Source organism: Ceratotherium simum, chromosome 16 (assembly GCF_057802395.1).
Source record: "Ceratotherium simum simum isolate JZ-2026a chromosome 16, ASM5780239v1, whole genome shotgun sequence".
Taxonomy (NCBI): domain Eukaryota; kingdom Metazoa; phylum Chordata; class Mammalia; order Perissodactyla; family Rhinocerotidae; genus Ceratotherium; species Ceratotherium simum.
This window is the reverse complement of record NC_141915.1, coordinates 23,074,397-23,080,396: the sequence shown is the minus strand read 5'-3', so window position 1 is coordinate 23,080,396 and position 6,000 is coordinate 23,074,397.

Genomic DNA, 6,000 nt, shown 5'->3' with positions numbered 1-6,000 from the left:
ATTGGTGGCTCCATCTGCTTGCCTCAGCCTCTCCGGAGCACAGGACTGCTGCAATGCTCTGATTGTACTCCTGAGGGTACCTGGACCAGAGGTTTCAGTCTCCAAGGTTTTTCCCAAAGCTGTGGCTGGAGAGAAGTAAGAACAGAATTCCTAATATTTTCCCTTCTCTTTATATTTTCACTGCTGGGCTGGGGCTGCCTCCTGGGGCACTCCTGGCTGGGGTGGCCAAAGCCACCATCGCCTTCCACTCTACCCTCCTGTTCAAAACAGCACCCCACCCCCAGAAGTTTCTCGTGGTTTTTAGTTTTTCCTTTCTAATTCCTTTGGGTTCCTTTGGAGATGATCTTGGGAAGGGGATTAGCAGCCATACTTGTTCTGAATCTTGATTAGAACTGGAACCTGAAAAGAAACCTCTATTTTCCACTCCTTTTAGCTTTTAACATCCCATATAACACATTCCATGAGGCCTTTACCCTTCAAATGCACACATGCACACACACACAGGCACATGTAAACATATGCATGTGCACATACCAGGCCTCTCCTCTGGCATCGCCAGGGTCAGGGGAGAGGTGTGCCCTCACTCTGCCATGAACTCCTCCCTCTGGGATCACCAGAGCCGCCCATGATTCCTGATCTTCCTACAGCTCTGATGTCCAGGTTTCTCTTTGATGCTATGAGATTCCCCAGGATTCTTCTGACATCCTTCCTATTTTCTTAAGATACTCATTCATTCATTTAACACATATTTATGGAGCATCAACTATTTGCCAAGCACTGTGCTAAGTGAAAAATTGGATTGGCTTCTGTTTCTATCACTTACAACCAAAAGTGTCCTAGCTAAGATACCTGGGTATTACTATGTTTATTTTACAGATATGAATGTGGGGAACAAGGGGACACAAGTGAGCCTAAACTAGGAGCCCTTAGCCAGTAAGGGTGGAGCTGGGAAATACACCCTTCTCTGAGCTCTTTCCACCGTACTTCACTGCCTCAGGGAGCTCATTGTGAGATGATTGCAGACCTTCTCTGCATTCTGCTAAGACCAGAAGGTAAATATGTGTAGTGTTCAATCCCAAGAGGGAGGCACTAACAACCTCCTGGGTAAGATCGAGGAATTTCATGATATTCCTTTTTTTTTTTTGGTGAGGAAGATTAGCCCTGAGCTAACATCTGTTGCCAATCCTCCTCTTTTTGCTGAGGAAGATTGGCCCTGGGCTAACATCTGTGCCCATCTTCCTCTACTTTATATAGGATGCCTGCCACAGCATGGCTTGACAAGTGGTATGTGAGTCCGTGCCCAGGATCCAAACGCGAGAACCCCGGGCCCCTGAAACAGAGCACACAAACTTAACCACTATGCCACTGGGCCGGCCCCATGATATTCCTAGTTTTTAAGGCAGTACAACATAGTAATTATAAAAATGGACTTTGAGGGCCAAGTAATTATAAAAATGGACTTTGAGGGCCAACAAATCTGGGCTCAAATCCTTACTTTTCTACTTCCTGGGTAGACAACCTTGATTAACTTAATTTCTGAGCCTCAGTGTCCTTCTCTGTAAAATGGGGATAATTATAATTATAGCTACCACTTGCGTCTGCCGTGAAGTTTCATTGAGCGAAGGCATGTAAGCACTAAGCACTACATGCCTGGCATAGAGTAAGTGCTCAGCGAGCACTGTTTGTTAAGATGATGATGATGACGATGATGTAGACCAGTGCAAAGTTGCTCATGTTGGCAGATGCACTGTGGCCTCCAGGTGGTTAACACTAAGCAATTCTATTCAACAGGTTTGCCCGTTTAGTTTCCTGGTGGCTGTATTTTATGGCTATGAAGGGACTGATATTGGCGTCTGCTGTGGGTGGGTTAGTGGTCAGTCATGGGTGCCTTCACGTTATCCAGGTAAGGTCATCTTTGCTATCGTTGATGCTGAAGACCTTGGGGAGCTCCAGCCTGGCGTGTGATTGGGCACTGAAGAGTATGCAGGGTGGCTTTGCAGAAGTGTATGGGCTGGGCTCGAGGTGTCCTGCAGCCCAGTGGAGGCAGAACTAGCCTGGTGTTCTAGGTAAGGCAGAGACCCCACTCAGACCCTTAGAGTCTCACGAGAACAACAACATCTTTGTTAGAGATCACCAGTCTTCTGTCAACCAATAGCAGAGACTCCCAGCCCACTGGGTTCATTTTGGAAGCCACAGTGGGGCTTACCTGCTATCCAATTGCTATCAAAATCTCAGCAGCTGAGGAAAGCTGTCCTCCCGTCTTCCTTGGTCCTGACTTGGCACTGGGGATGGGAACACAGGAAGGGAGCCCCCAGCCAAGGAATGCAGCAGAGCTCAAACCCGGAGGGAAATTCCTAGCAGGTCTCAGGGGACGCAAAGCACTGAATCTCTGTAAATGGGCTGTGAGTTAGAACTGTCCCTCAGCCTGGACCGCAACGCGATAAACTCTTCAAGGACAGCTACAAGGGAATTTTTTAAATCTCAAGGTTATTGTATAATTTAAAAAGTTTAATATAGAGTATAATAAAAAAATCATGTATTATTTAAATACTCTTTTTTTTTCCCCTATAAAGCATCTGGGGGAGGCATAGAGAGAGACAGAGAGAAGAGAGAGAGGGGCAAAGATAGAGACAGAAGCAGAGAGAGAGAGAGCTTGCAAATAGCATTTAATGCCTAAATGTCGGAGACTTAAAAAATTCAACAGAATTCTCATGCATTCTTTCCCACAGGGCGCTACCCTTTAAACAATGACCTTTAAAAAAACCCGAGCAAACAAACAGTCCTGATACTGATGACAAGTGTTCCTTATCAGCCTGGACATTCCACTGTTGACAGAATGAATTTTATTACGCCAAATGGTCAGTATTTTGGGCTGTAGGTGTTGGAATCTAACAGATTCTTATGGATCACATCTGTCTGGGTTGGTAGAGTCTCTGGTTCTTCCAAGATAAGATGGTTTAAATAATTGCCGTTTCCTGTGGCTGTAAAATTTCCATTTTGACCTTCTAGCTGCCACGATTTGTCTGAAGACTCTGGAGGGAGGGAGGGTTGGAGTGCAGAGTAATCCATAGGAAAACACATCAATTACATTGTAGGTGCTCCCTCCCCAAAGATCGCAAAGAATGGCTCAAAAGCCAGTGTTTCACAGTGAGAAGGGCATGGTACTTGAAGTCTGAAGGCCTGAGTTGGTGTCTTGGTGTCATTAATAAGCTCCCAGAGGGAGATGTAGGGCCAGATGGAGAAGTCTTTCCAGATAATAGAAGATGTTTTGCAAGCTTACTGGAGACAGCAACCCTCTTGAAATATAGATCTAAATACAGGTGGTAAGAACTCTGCTTAAAATTTGCACTTTGAGCAATTGCACGCTGAGAGAATAAATCTTTGTAATTAATATTAAACATGTTGATACATGGAAATGACCTTCCCTGCTCAGACTGGTGTGGGACCAGACCAGTTTGGGTCAAGTTTCAGCAGGTCCTGGAGGATAGGGAAAAGGGATCTGGGTGGGTTCTCCACATAGAAGTACTTTTCTTAGCTAAGGGGTTGACTAATTGCTGGTGAGGAGGAATTGGAAGTTAATTATCTGAATTTTGCTCTGTACAGTATGATTACAAATAGTCTCTTTGAGTCCTTTGCCTATCTTCAAGGACTCAAACATAGCAGCTCCTTCAGGTATTAAGAAAAAGGTATGCTCTGTAAATAGTTGTCCGTAGTCACTGTCTTCAATTCTATTCTACCATTCTCTCTTGAAATTGCATTCTAATAACTCTTGTCAAGGTCCCCAGTGAACAATGCTAAATCCAGGGGTCAGTTCTCAGTTCTCATTCTCCTTGAACTCTCGAAAGCATTTGACTCGGTTGATCACGCCTTCCTTCCTGAAATACTGTCTTCCCTTGGCTTCCACAGCACCATATTCTCCTGGTTTTCCTATTGCCCCCTTCCCCGCCCCACCCCCACCCCATCCCCTGTTCCTTCTTAGTGTTCTCTCCTGGTTTCTCCTCACCTTCCTGAAACTTTCACAACGAAGCATGCCAGGGCTCAGTCAATGGACCTTGTCTCTGCTTTGCCTACACCCCACCCTTAGTGATCTGGTCCAGTGCTTTAACAACTACCCCTAGGCTGAGCCATAAGAAATCACCATTTTGTAGGTCAAAATGGTTGAATATCAGCACTTTCATATGATTAAACCTAATGACTCCCAAATGTTGTCACTCGTGAACTCCAGGTACTTCCATCTACCTGTATAATATTGGGCTTGATATTTTCTCTTGGATGTCTAAGGGGTGTTACAAGCAGAGCATGCTTGCTTATTTCAGTTAATGACAATTCCACTTTTTTGAGTTGTTCAGCTAAAAATCCTTGGTGTTATCCTTGAATCCTCTATTCCTCTGCCAACTGACGTCCGTTCCATCTGCAAATCTTTTTGGCTCTAACTCCAAAATATATCCAACCCTGACAACATTTACCATCTCCCCCACCTGTTGGCTGAAGGCATCATTATCTCTCACCTGGCTTATGCAATAGCTTCCTAACTGGTATCCTTGCTTCTGTGCTTATCCACTAATGCAGCCGAAGGACTCCTTTTAAAACACAATTTAGATCATGTCAATCCTTTGCTCAAAAACTGACTTACTCAGAGTGCTTATAGTGGCCTCCCAGTCTCTGCAGAGATCTGATTGCTGTTTCCTCCCTGGCGTTAACCTTGGACATTTCCCTTTCACCCACTCCAGGCACATTGCCTCCTTGTTGTTCTTCTAGACATGCTTCTGCCTCAGGGCCTTTGCACTGGCTGTCTTTTCTGCCTGGAATGCTTCTCCCCTGGAAAGCTACATGGTTCACTCCCTCATCTCCCTCAAGGCTTTGCTTAAATGTCACTTTTTCATGAGGCCTTCCCTGACCATCCAGTTCAAAATTGCAGCCCTCTCTCTAGACTTCCCGTATTCATTTTGTCTCTTGTCAGTCTTCCCCACTAGGAAGGGGGTTTCTCTCTGTGTTGCTCATTGCTGTATCCCAACACTCAGAACAGTATCTGGAATGTAGTGGTGTTCAATCCATACTTGTTGAGTAAGTGACTAGGTACCAGGTCCAAGCTATTTGGGGGAGGATGAATGTTGCCAAGAAACTTTCAGGGAACTTGCTTGTTTTCTCAACAGTCAACAGGGAAATAGCCAGGTCTGAAAGCAGCCACACCATTACATTTGTCATTGTGCTTTTGAACCCACTATTTCCACGATCTGCCACCATGTGCCTGTCTGTGTGCCAAGTGCTGCGGATACAGCGAGGGCAAAACCATAGTGGTACTTACCCTCGTGGAGCTTCTCTGTAGTGGGGGAGACAGATACTAACCAAATAATTGTGCAGACACGTGCACAAGTGGACCTCAGATGAGTGCTGGGAGGGAGAGATCCTCAGGGCAGGGAGAGCTTAATCAGGAGGATCTGGGAAGGCTTCTCAGAGGAGGTGATATCTGAGCTGGGAATGATGGAGGGACACGCTCCTCCAGGTGTGCTGATTGGTGCAGCAGTGGGCATGCGACTTCTGCTGGGCCAAGACTCCCGCCATGCCACCACACCCTGGGGGGTTTCTAGCAGGACGTGGGAGAGAGAGATCCTTTTCTTCCAGGTCGCTGAGCTTTTGGCTGTGAGCCCAGAGCTGCTGATGGCCATGTTGCTGTGGTGTGAAGGATCCTGCCTCCTGGAGGAAAGAATCAAGACCACATACAAAGAGAATTAGACAGGCTAGATGGAGAGTTGTGATGCGGGGAGAGGCCCCCGGTCCAGTGTCCCCCTAATCCAGTTCTTTCCCCGGGTTATATGAGCCAGTCAGCTAGTTCAGCAGTTTAAGCAAGTTCCATTTAGGGATCTTCTGTCCCTTGCACTACAGGCTTCCTGACCAATCCTCTGCACTCCGTAGAGGAACAGTGGGCTGGACGGGCAGGGACGAGTCCTGGGGAGGAGGATCCCAACTTGACAAGACTGGGGCCTTGTTCTCGGGTTCTTT